Raw genomic sequence first — 13176 nt, 5'->3', positions numbered from 1 at the left:
TCACTTAAAGAGAGTCCAGATTCAAATAAGGATTTGAATCAGGAAACTCCTAATGGGATTAGGAGTTGATCTCTTTAAGTCTATAAAAGGAGGAAGGAGCAAACCATTCAGTTCATCCTCAACATCTCAAATCATCCAGCCTCAGAGATCATATCTCAGAACAACCAGAGAGAAGACAGCACCAGTGTGACTGCGCCATCTTCTCCCTGTGTTTTCCTCCTGTTGCCGCCAACTGCCAGTTCGATCTCCATACAAGAAGGAGCGATCAATAACAGTTCTTGATATCAGCCTTTGGAGAAAGGCTGATCTGAAATCGTGCTCACAGCCTCCATCGAATTCTTGTGAAGGGTTCGGTTCTTGGGAAGAACACTGTTGATTCTGCTCCACCCTACACTGTGTCATCTTCAGTGGGAGCAGTCTTTGGAGATTTTCTTTGGGTGTGAAAACCTCCATTAGGAGATACTATTTCTTCGTATCGGGTATATCCCTCTCCTACCTCTGGTTTCAAATCTAGTTCGATTTAGGGTTCAAGATTGATCCTTGAAAATGCAGATTTTCTAAAACAGGGAATGTGATTCCCAGATGAGGGGAGAGAAAATTTTTGAAATTTCGCCCAACCTTCCTGTAGGGTTCGGCCATCCATATGATGAATCTCTCATTCCTTCACTCTCTCCTTAGGCCTCATCCGACCCCTTTGTTACGTACTTACTAACTTGACCGTCAGAGACTCCACCCTTGGGATAACACCCGAGGCCTCTGATGTGCTTCCTCCTTCTCAGGTCAGACTTACAGACCCTCAATTTCATCAACCTTCGAACACATGAGCTCTTGACTAAGGAAGTAAAAGTACCTTATTGCCCTTGACCCATCCTGGCTGAAACACCATGCACAGGACATTCTAAACTCCTTGCTTTTCTCATCTACCAACAAATGTATAAAGATCCCATTCTTGAGCACACAAAAATCAATGGACCATCTCTTGGACAATTTGTGGCAAAAATTCACATTGAGTGAGATATTTTAAGTTGTTACTATCCAATTGGCCACTGTTCTTTTTGGAAAGGATATATACATCCTTGAGCTTTATGGTTTGGAATTCAAGAATGCAAAATAAGGGGCAGCTCCCAGAGATTGTTTTCACCATTAATTTTCGCTTCCTTAAGGAATCCTATAGACCTATAGTAAGATATCTACTCTTTATTCACTTCATAAGAAATAATCTGGTCTTTGTAGTAGGATAAATTTCCGAGAATATAATTATGAGACAACACAAGACTTTGATTGTTCTTTCTAAAATACTTGTCTATCGTATGTTAGAGGCATCTAAGCCTCAGAATTGTCAAGTATACATATTAGGGCATTGAGATACATATGCATACACTGATACATAAATATTTTAAAACATTTAAAACTGGATTTATGAAATCCATTCCTAAAATACTTATAGAATAAAAAATAAAATATCAATCATAATACGCACCGATACCCAATTTCAGTTCTTCTCTGTCTGCTTCGTATGAATTAAAAGCCCTGCTTTTTTTTCTGATGCTTTAATCTACTCATGTAAACCAACAGAAACAAAACAATGGATGGCTCGCATAACAGACATGGTGGGTTCCAGTTTCATGGTGAGATGTACCCATACAGATCATCAGCAAATCCCAGCTCACATAATCTAGGAAGAATAAGCCAAACCAGATATATTTAATCACATGGTAGTAGAGGAAAAAATGTGTTCAATAGATTCATCCTCTACTTCATAGAGAGGGCAAAGATTATCAATTGACATATGATGAGCATTCAAAATAGACCTGGTTGGTAGAGCCCCATGTATAGCCAACCACAAAATCACTTTCACTTTAGGAGGCAATGTTTTTGAACCATCAATGTAAATTTTTCATTGATTTTCAATGTAAATATTGGCGAGAATGGACTTTTACATCGATTCATGAGGCAATATTAACACCTCTACCAAACACCTGTAAAATCGAACTGGGTATAAAGTTTACCCCGGTTCGATTTTCCACCTCAAACAAACGTGACCTTGAGAAAAAACTCAAAATGAATTCAAAGAGAACAAGAAATCTGTTCAAGATTGACAAATTTTCAGGTGTGGTGTGAATGTTGAAAATCTCAAAAGGGACCAAGAGATCCGTCCCTTGCAACAAGAAATGAAAAGAGCTCAAAATTGAATGATAACTTCAACCCTTTTCCAGCCAAACCTCAAGAAATGAAAATACTACAGTGATGGCAAAAGATAAGATGAGGAAGCCCAATCCAAATTTAATCAATAAATGAAGTTAGAGATGGCCAAACTCATCATAACGCTGAATAGGACTTGGGTTTATCATTTCGATTAGAGAAAATGTTAGTGTTTTAAATATCTCTTCCAAAGCTTCTCTTCTTTCTTTCTCTCATTACATGCAGATCGCATTTTTATAATTGCTTTGTGTAAGATAGCCTTGTTCCTATTCTAATGAATATGGTTCTTTTTTTTACCATGTAAGTATTATAATCTTCTAGTTTTTGTTCTTGAGTTTGTTTCGTCACGAGTTCAAGTGTTCTATTGGAAATTTTATTTGTTTCTTTGTATTCTCCATTTTGGTTTTGGGTAGATATGGAAACCAATTGATATGAGCTGTGAAAAAAAGTGGTGACTTAAGACTTGTTAGGGGCATTTTTGGAATTAAAATGTATTTTAAGAGGTCACATGACTTGTTAGACGAAAATTTAAGCGGTCATTGACAGAAGTTGATTTAAGTAAACAGGTGAAACTATAAGGTGTGTCTTAGCAAATGACCATTTGATTTATTTTAAAGATGAAAGCAGACTCGGATTAACCCAAATCCGATCCCAGTCCAATGGGATCCAAATCAGAGCTAAGACACATGTATTCAATTGAATTGGATTCAAGGTTTTCAATACTTGGATTGGATTTGCATCCAATTCAAACCTTATTATAGTAGGGGTGTAAACAGTATTCAAAAATCCGAATTCGAATTAAACATAATTAAATCAAATCAAATAAAGTAGATTCAATTCGTTAAATATCCAATCAACCAATTATAAATGCAGTTTAAATATAAATTATATACAATATATGTGATATCAAGAAAAAATTGTCAACTATCAGCCTTTAGCTTTTTGGAGAAGAGAGGGATTTCTCTCAATACTCACTCCATTTTCCCTCTGTCAATGATCCCTCCCCGTTTCTTCTTTTAGGTCTGTACACTTTGAATACCTACCCTTCTATATTTGGGATGGAGGGGAGGGGTTGTCACTGCACATAACATTACCGGCTGCTGCTATTTTTTCCCTCGTGTGTTTACTCATATTCTCAGGTGAAGTGAAATCATCAATGGTCATGAAAATTCCGATCTTCAATGTCAGTTGGAGCTGCTATATTCAATGAAAAGAGGATCCTCTGTCCTAGTTTGTCATATTGGTTCTTGTCAAATGCACTTCATCTCCCTATTAATTTCAACATTGTCGTCCTTCCTGGGTGACACCACAAGTTGAGATAGCGAGGACTAAGCTTTCTCTTAACATTTGCAGGCTCCAAAGCTTTACACTAAAGAAGCATACAAATTTTGTTTAACAAAAGAAGCAAAGAGTATATCGACAAAGACACTTAAGGTAAGTTTTATTCTAGTTTGAAACTTTGAATCCCACACCCTAGTCATTATTTGTCAAATTTGAATTGAATTCAGATATTTGATGGTTTAAACTAATTCAAATTCATTTTGTCGATTTTGAACTCCATCACATATCGAATCGGATTCAAGTAGCCATTGTATTTAATCAGAATCGAATTCAAATATTCGAATTTGCTCCATTTAAACCCTAATTATAGCCCTACCATGTACGAGTTGCACCTCAACCATCAATAAGAGGATGGTCCAGGACCGAATCTACCATTATCTCCATACCAGTCTTGGCTAATCTACAAAAGGGGACTCAAATATTTATTGTTTTCTATACAAGGAGTTAAGTCTAGCAAATTTCCCCCAAGCAAACAGATTCTACAACAAACTGATCTAAAAGAAAAGATTGCTTAAAACTTTAGGATCTGCCTTGTTCAAGAACCAAAATCCAACCGGTCATTTTGATTCGAGCCACTTGGTTGAATGGAATTTCGATTCTCATTCCAGCCCCCTAGGAATGAGAATCTCATTTTCCAACTCACCACAAAAAAGGGCAAGTGACCATAAGCCCCAAGAGCGTTTCAGTTACTTTTTTTTATGATAGGTATAGATTGTCCCAGCTTTCTTGTGAATAGAAAAGTTGAGAATGATAGATTAAATGCAAATGCCCCCGTATCTGATACATTGCAAGTATGCACGCCTTTGCACGTGGCATTTTTTATGATGATTTCAAGATTTCCTATAATTTTTTTAATATTTTTATATTTATAAAAATTATTCTTATGTTTCACACTTATTTTTATTTAATATGATGAATATATGATAATAGAGATGTGCCCTAATGTTTTCTACAATTTTTATTTTGTACATTTTATACTTTTGTATTTTTATTTTTTAATGTTTATTATTAAACTATGACATCAATAATCGACACATTTTAACCCAAAAAAGTTTTTTGATAAACCCAAAAAAGTTTTTCTTCCATATAATTGAAGAAAAGGGAAAGACTGCAATTTGATTGGCATTTAGGGGAGATGAGTTTACAGCCTAGAGAGATTGAGCGGAGCTCTGGTTTCAATGTATTCAAGGTATTTTCAAAGTTACTTGTTATATTTTTTTTGGACAATTTTGTCCAAAAGAAAGAATTCGGTTTCAGTCGGGGCAAAGCCCATTCGAGCAGCTTTTACTGCCTTGCATTGAGAATATCTCCGTACTTGTATGCTTTATTTCATGAAGAGATATTCCCAATGCAAGGTTGTAAAAAGCTGTTAGAATGGTGTGGGCACAGATTTGCCCTGATAGAAGCCGATCTCCAAAAGAAATTCGTTTCCTCCCCAATCACTAAGTGTGACAAACATCACTGGTTTTGCCAATTTAACAAACTTTGTTATTTTTTCTATAAAAATTATGTATTTCTATTATCAATAAAAGTAATTATTCTTTGTCACACTTGTTTTTCTTTAATATGGGTAATTAATATAGGATTCAATGAAAGGAGAGCTAATACCCTAAATATAAGATTTAATGAATGCCAGTGGAATGAAGAGAAATGCATTAGTTCAAATTACATTTTGTGCCTCCACAATTAGAGAGGGACCAAATTTAAAAATAGTGGTATTTTAGTCAATAATAGAATTCAATGAATGGTAATATGAGTTAATACTATAAATATAAGACGTAATGAGAGGGATTTGAATGAAGAGAAAAGTGGTTGTTCAAATTACATTTCTATCCTTACAGTTAGAGAGGGACCAATTCAAAAATTGGGGTATTTTAGTCAAACAAAAGTTTCACTCCAGTTCACACTTTTAATAGTAGTATAGATTAAATTGGAATAGGTAAGTAACCAAAAGTTCTTGTTAATTAATTTTTTTAATTTATAATCATTTCTAATCTTTTATGAAAAATAACTAATATGAAATTATAGATTCAAGAACCCAGGAAATAGCATTGGATAAACATCTAGCCACATTAAATATAAAATAAAAACCTCATTTAGATTAATGAAAGACCCTAACTAAATAATGGTAATGCATAAAAAGTTGAAAGGACCTAAAAAATATGAGAAAGATGAGCAAAACTTTGGAACATCTTAGAATTAGAAACTATCCTAGTAAACAAAATTAGGAAATAATTCATGAAAAAGAAGCAAGAGGTCATTAGGGGCAATGATTTAATGATTGTAAAGAGTCAAAATTTACTAGGGAAGTGAGTTCTGCTATGCACTAATTGTTTCCATTAAAAAATTAAAATCCAAGGAAAGATTGCTCAATATAACAGTCCTGCCTATGTATCTTAGTCTGCACAATGGCTATGCTTGTCATTAACATTACAAGAACATGCCTACATAAAATGTCAGGAACTCCAATTACATCTAGGTGAAGATATTATTAGTAAACTACATAAATAGGAAAAGTTGTCAACAGCCCAAAAGACAAATATTCAAGTAAACATTGTGGATTCCTCCTGAAGAAAATGGTATTTTTAAGTATCCATTGAAAGATTGGTGGAAATAAATGCCAATTGTTATCACATCAATGAATGCCAATTAAGGACTTGCACTTAAGCTAATTAATATAGGGCAATCCCAAAAAGCTATAAATAGCATCTATACTATCCATACATGATATAGAGAATGATTCATTCAATATTTAAAACAACCAAACCTGAAGTAAAACCAAAGGTAAAAGATGAAGACAAGATAACGATTTAGGTCTAACCTGCTGTTTGGCCTAGCTATGTTTTTTCCCAGCAGATCGGAGACAAAATAAAACTTTGACTGAAGAGTACTTGAGAAAATTGTAGGTTTCCTCATCATGAGTTTGCATCAGCCCTCCCTACATTTTAAAATTTTATGAAGCAAAAGGAAAAACTAACAATGCCAATAGCAATAGAAACCAAAATGAGAAGCATTGGCACATTTAAGGATAACAAGGATATCTTATCTGCAGCCAAGGGAAATACAAGGATCGTGACTGAGGAATAAAAGAAAAAGAAAAATAGCAGAAAACATACATATAGGAAGAAAAATAGCACACAGAAAAGTCAATATCCAATGTTAGTCCTAGCCATCTGAAGTCTTGGGAGGGGTATATTGGATACAGATCTAACCTTTCCTTTCCCTTTTCTTTTTGCACAAAGTGACCCTCTCCACTATCCTAGCAGGTATAGGGGGGAAGTGTTAGAAATGCAAATGGTGTAATAAAAGCATTCTACTCACGCCCTATTGGTATTGAAGACTCTGTCAAAGATGAAGTTTGGGCACTACTACAAGGGCTGAGGTTAGAAAAGCAATTGAGGTTTCAGCAAATGGAAGCGGAAGGGGACTCAAACTTGGCCAAGTACTGAGACACCAAGAGCTTGGAGTAGTTACAGGTAGACTTTAAGGAAAATTGACACTGGTGTTTAAAAAGCGCCAAGTGCAAAAAAAAGCGTAGGGGGCCAATTTGCACCTGAGATGCAAGGCACAAAATTACAAAAAAAAAAAAGAAAAGCTAAAAAATCAATAACAATGACAGCAAAATTCAAAAAAAAAGCCAAAATTAAAAAAATGCAAAAAATTCAAAAAATTATATTAAGCATAATATTAATAAAAAATATAAACTTAAATTTTAAAATAAATATTTTAGAAAACCTATTATCTAGAATTAAAATACATAAACCTAACATGTAAAGCGTGTTCAAATAAAAATTAAAAAAAAAAAAATCAAACATATAAAACATTTTCAAGCATGTAAAACCCACAATCTCTTTTTTTCCTCAATTGTATTACTTCAAATAGCTAATGTGATGTAAAACATATTACATTCCTAATTCTACAAGCCGCCTTTGTGCCACACCCCTCAAGGAAAGATCAAACAAGTCCATGTTAGGGTCTTAAATTCGTAATTCTCATAACAGTGATTTTATAAGTTTAATTGCCTTTTAAGAAGATATTTTATTAAAATGAATGAATGAACAGCATTAGCAAATACGGGGTTCTCGGAGCATCGGTGTGCTTCGCATGTGCTCCCAGGCACGCCACGCCTTTTAAATTACTAATTGACGCAATTGCAAAAGAAGTGAAAACCACGTTTGGATGCATTAGAAGAACAACAATGGACTAGCAGATTGCTTGGCTAAGCAAGGGGTAAATAGAAAACATCTGTTTTGGGCTAAATTGTAAAAAGGAATTGTAATTCTAAAAAGGGTGGCTGGGGATCTTCCTTGCCTGCTGTACTATACTTTTTTAATTAATGAATGAATTTAGAATTGCTGATCAAAAAAATTTAAAAAAAAAAAAAAAACCCTTAGCTGAAAGCCTCCACTGCTAGTCTCCTTGTCCTCTCCCTTCAGCCCCTCACAATCCAGCTTAATACTTTTATACTTTCTCACTACCCCCTCCTTACACACACCCAAACCCTCTCACCAATGAGACCTATTCTCCTCCCCTCAGAGTCCTCTTCCTAATCTTCACCCCTTTCACCCAATGACTTCTTCCTAAGTTTCTCCTCCTTTCTTCTCTTATCTAGTTGCTCATGCTCTCCTTGCGAAGTCCTCACCACCCACATAAAATAAGCAGAGAGACTTGGACACCTCCACCTATTTGCCAACAATTGTGTTAAGTAACCTGTAGTTTCAACTCCCCCCACACTTCCTACCAACTCCACTTTTTTTTCATCAATCTACCAACTCTACTTCTTTCCCCTCTCTTCCACTCCACACTCTTCTTCCCCCTCCTCTGTCCCAGCAGTGTTATCACCAGCCCCTACAGCTTGGTTTACCTCCTCTTTCTATTATATATTCTAGCAACTCGGTCACCCCTGGCAAGCTCACTTACAAACTTTCTCTTCGCTCAAACCTCCGTTCTCTTGCCTCCCACTTCTCTATTTTCTTCACCACTAGCTTCCTCAGATGCCACCTCATTCCCTAATCCCGGAGTTACATAGTACATATCTCCTTTGTGGTCACTCCCTCTTCACCACCACCTACACAATCATTCACCCCCACCTGTGTCAATCTGTGCACCTTTTCTCAGCTCAACCTCTATCCTCACATGCATCCTATTTAAGCTTCCATCAACCAACCCGGTTGCATCAACTTCATTAATCTGAGACATCGATGCATGGATAGCAACTGATTTGGGGTCACTATTCAAGTTGAAGAGATCCAACGAATGATTCTCTATTCTGGTCTCTTTTGATTTAACACTTTCCCTGTTCTATCTTCCTTCTCACATATTTTGTTGCAAGAAATGATTAGTACTTGCAGAAGCAACAGAATCCTTCAGCCCAGCCTCCGTTCCTTAACTCTCATATCTAGTTTTCACCCAAATCCAGTCTCCCTTCTCTTGAAACTTCTGAAAGACTCTTCTTTTCCTCTTCAAAACCTTTGTCTTTGGATTGCTTTCTTTCTTACCACCAAAACCTTTTCCCCTCCCTTCTTCATATGGGATGAATGATGCAAAAGTCCAATGGAGATTCAAATAACCAGTACACAGCATCATTGTCGTATTAGATATGGGTCTCAAGGCAGGTAAGTTGCCTGATGAAAACAAGAAAGGTCAAGTCTTCCTTTGGTTGTTAAGAGGGATATGATTCCTTCAGTCAACCCAAGCAGGCATGGGGTTAACACAGTTTTATTGGTTCCAAATAGTTTGTTGGAGAGGCTAATGATAGAATATTATGTTAAGTAGTTGAAATTCATTAACATATTTCATCATTGCTATCCGGTGACACAAGAGAGAATATAAGTTCAATTATAACTATCTAGGATTGAGTATTGGATTGCATTACAAGATTATTGAATACAAGTTGGAAGAGATCACAATGGAGAGCAAATTAACTTGGAAGGTGAGGTTCAGCATTGCCTTTGAATTATGCAAGGAAAATAGAAAAAAGAATGAGAGATTTCTTGTGACTAGGTTGGAAAGGATTCATCAAAATACCACCTGGTGAACTGGGAAGAGATATGCAAACCTCTTTCCCATGGAGGTTTGGGAATTAGAAAGGTGAAATTGTTCAATCTAGCATTGTTGGAAAGGTGGTTTTGGAAGTTTTCTTCAGAATTGAATGAGTTATGGAGGACAATAAAAGCTGAAAAATATGGCTTTAATGCTAATGGATGGGATGCTGCTGTCTCATATTCTCATATGGTTGTGGAGTTTGGGAAGGCATTTACAAAGCTTATCCCCACTTAATAAAATAATTAAAATATAAACCTAGTAATGGAAGCAGGTTGCAGTTTTGGCTGGACCCTTGGTGTGGGAACACTATTCTAATAGAAGGCTTCCCTTTCTTGTTCAATACAGTTGAGAATAAACAGGCTTTGGTGTGGGAGCACATTTGATCCCCTGTTTTCAGGAGAAAAATCAATGACTAGGAGTTGGAGCAGGTGATAGAATGTTAGGTACTGCCTAACTCAGGGACTCTTTCGAGGGAGCCTGCCTCCTGAATGAGAGAGAGAGAGAGAGAGATAGAGATAGAAAGAAAGAGAGATTGTATTCCCCAAATCCATAATCCCCTCCTAACCTCCTTTCCTTATTTATATACTGCTGAGACACAAATAAAGGGAATACAAGTGTACAAGAAAAGGCCACGTCAGCCTTTAAAGAATGTAACTAACAGCCAACCACTAGAACAAACTAAATAAGAAACTAAACAAGTGGGGAGGCTTGTATAACAGAATTGTAACAGCAGTATATAAATAAGGAAAGGAGGTTAGGAGGGGATTATGGATTTGGGGAATACTCTCTCTCTCTCTCTCTCTCTCTCTCTTGCTCTCTCATTCAGGAGGCAGGCTCCCTCGAAAGAGTCCCTGAGTTAGGCAGTACCTAACAAGTTGGTATCAGAGCCAAGATGCCTAGCACAAGGTCATCAGCAATGGAGAACAGAGTCGACAACATGGAAGGAGAAATGCAAAGGATATCAGCTGATGTCAAAGAAATCAAAGAAAGCTTTGCATCCTTGCTGGAACGACTAGCACAGGCACCACCTGCACAGCAGCTAATGGAACACGATCAGGTCCTTGTGTATCATGATAATCGAAGTATCTTTCTGTTCGCAGAGCCAGGAAGTAGGATCTCCCCCTGCGAAGATGGGAAACTCAATTCTTGCTGTTCTTGATCCACTTCGATGACTGGTGTCACTGCACCTGCGCCAGTCGTTCTAGCAAGGATGCAAAGCTTTCTTTCATTTCTTTGACATCAGCTGATATTCTTTGCATTTCTCCTTCCATGTTGTCGACTCTGTTCTCCATTGCTGATGACCTTGTGCTTGGCATCTTGGCTCTGATACCAACTTGTTAGGTACTACCTAACTCAGGGACTCTTTTGAGGGAGCCTGCCTCCTGAATGAGAGAGAGAGAGAGAGAGAGAGAGAGAGAGAGAGAGAGAGATAGAAAGAAAGAGAGAGAGATTGTATTCCCCAAATCCATAATCCCCTCCTAACCTCCTTTCCTTATTTATATACTGTTGTTACAATTCTGTTATACTAGCCTCCCCACTTGTCCAGTCCACTTGTCTAGTTTGTTATTTAGTTTGTTCTAGTGGTTGGTTGTTAGTTACATTCTTTAAAGGCTGACATGGCCTTTTCTTGTACACTTGTATTCCCTTTATTTGTGTCTCAACAGTCCCTCCCTTGAAAGCGACCTTGCCCTCAAGGTCTAGATGTGGAAATCTATTCTGTAAATCCAAGTAATGTTCCCAAGTTGCATCCTCAATTGGGAGGCCTGACCATACCACCGATGCCTCTGGTTCGATGTGATTCCCTTTGCGTATCCACCTGAAATCTGTTCCTTAGGTTCTTGGAAGATCACTAAGAACTTCTGAAGTAGCTGCTGTAGTTGTGTACGGCCTTCTTCAGATTTGCTTCCTTGGGCTAGAATGGAGCCATTCCTGTGGGAGTCTATCTGCATTAAAACGATGTGGGTTGGGTCTGCTGCTTGTTTCCTTAGGGAGGCGAGGTTAATAGGTCCTGGACCCTTGGACAACTGCCCTTGAATATGCACCTATGAGCTGCCCACTTGAAAATCCATGGTGAGACGGGCCCAATCACATATCGTCGGCCCTAGTTGCCTTAACCATTGGACTCCGAGAACTACATCTGCTCCACTGGTTTCCACGGGGTGCAGATCTACCTCGAACTCATGTCCTTGTATCTTCATCTTTAATTCTGTGCACGTACTGTCACACACCAGGTTGCTCCCATTAGCTACGTGCACCCGAAAGGTTGCACATGGTTGGACCGGAATCCCTAGTTGTTTGACCAATGTTTGGGTAATGAAATTGAGGGTGCTGCCACTGTCTATCAGAACCGACACATGGCGCCCTTGTACCAGTCCGGTTACTCTCATAGTTTGAGAAGAAGCAAGACCGATCAAGGCTTGCAGGGATACTTCCGGGTATTCCTTTGTCCATTGCCCCCATTCTTGGTTGTCCATTGGCTCTTCAATGTCTATTGATTGCTTGACATATTCGGTTTTAGGTTGAAGGAAGAAAACTTGAGGGATCTTACAATGATGGTCCGGCCCGAATTTGTCTCCACATGCATAACAAAGGCCCTTTTCCCGTCAGGCTTGCATCTCAGCCTAGGTTAACCTATTGGCTGAGTCAGGGCCTGAGCCAGAATTGGTGTCCTTGCCTGTGATTCCTACTCCTGGTCTGGGCTCCGGTTTACCCAAGATACCTGGTTCTTGGTTCGGTATACCTGGTCTGATCGTAGCTCCCAAAGGTCAATTAATCCTTCTCAGTTTGTCTTTATGTAGTCGAGCTAATGCTGCTGCTTCAAGAACGGTGGTGGGATGCATGGCTTTTACCTCCAGCCGCAATTCTTCCCCGAGTCCACCAACAAAAGTGCCAACAAGCGCGTTTTCTGGCCAGCCTTGCACGCGCACAGCCAATCTTTCGAACGCCATCTGATAATCTTGGACGGAGCCGGTCTGTCGTAGCTTAGCGAGGCTTTCATCATAGTTCTCAAGAGTTGAGACTCCAAATCGCATGGTTAAGGCGTCGGTGAAGTCTGCCCATGTGGCCCTTGGGTGCCGTCGCCGGTACCACTGGTACCAGACGATCACCTCTCCTTCCAGGTGTGCAACAGCTAATGGAACACGATCAGGTCCTTGTGTGTCGTGATAATCGAAGTATCTTTCTGTTTGCAGAAGCCAGGAAGTAGGATCTCCCCCTGCAAAGATGGGAAACTCAATTCTTGCTGTTCTTGATCCACTTCGATGACTGGTGTCACTGCGCTCTTCCTGATTTGGCACAGGTGGTGTCGGTGCCAGTCGTTCCAGCAAGAATGCAATGCTTTCTTTGATTTCTTTGACATCAGCTGATATTCTTTGCATTTCTCCTTCCATGTTGTCGACTTTGTTCTCCATTGCTGATGACCTTGTGCTTGGCATCTTGACTCTGATACCAACTTGTTAGGTACTGCCTAACTCAGGGAGAGGGAGCCTGCCTCCTGAATGAGAGAGAGAGAGAGAAAGAAAGAGAGATTGTATTCCCCAAATCCATAATCCCCTCCTAACCTCCTTTCCTTATTTATATACTGTTGTT

At 38.4% G+C, this 13176-nt stretch overlaps 1 protein-coding gene across 2 annotated transcripts in view; it reads right to left on the bottom strand.

Moving 5' to 3' along the window:
• Positions 1 to 3004: 3004 nt before the first annotated feature.
• The window catches only part of LOC148874196 (uncharacterized), a 36517-nt gene continuing 26345 nt past the window's right edge, over positions 3005 to 13176 (bottom strand). Inside the window, exons 3-4 of one of the 2 annotated variants that reach the window (XM_088964554.1) lie at positions 6365 to 6481; positions 3005 to 3571 (exon numbers count right to left, since the gene is read on the bottom strand). The gene's annotated coding sequence lies outside the window, so the exon portion shown is untranslated. The remainder of the gene's footprint in view (positions 3572 to 6364; positions 6482 to 13176) is intronic. The other variant, XM_088964552.1, reaches the window with a different exon arrangement.

This window comes from Nelumbo lutea, chromosome 1 (assembly GCF_056320005.1).
Source record: "Nelumbo lutea isolate HS-2025 chromosome 1, American lotus-T2T, whole genome shotgun sequence".
NCBI classification, from domain to species: Eukaryota; Viridiplantae; Streptophyta; class Magnoliopsida; order Proteales; family Nelumbonaceae; genus Nelumbo; species Nelumbo lutea.
This window is presented reverse-complemented; position numbering and strand designations above follow the sequence as displayed.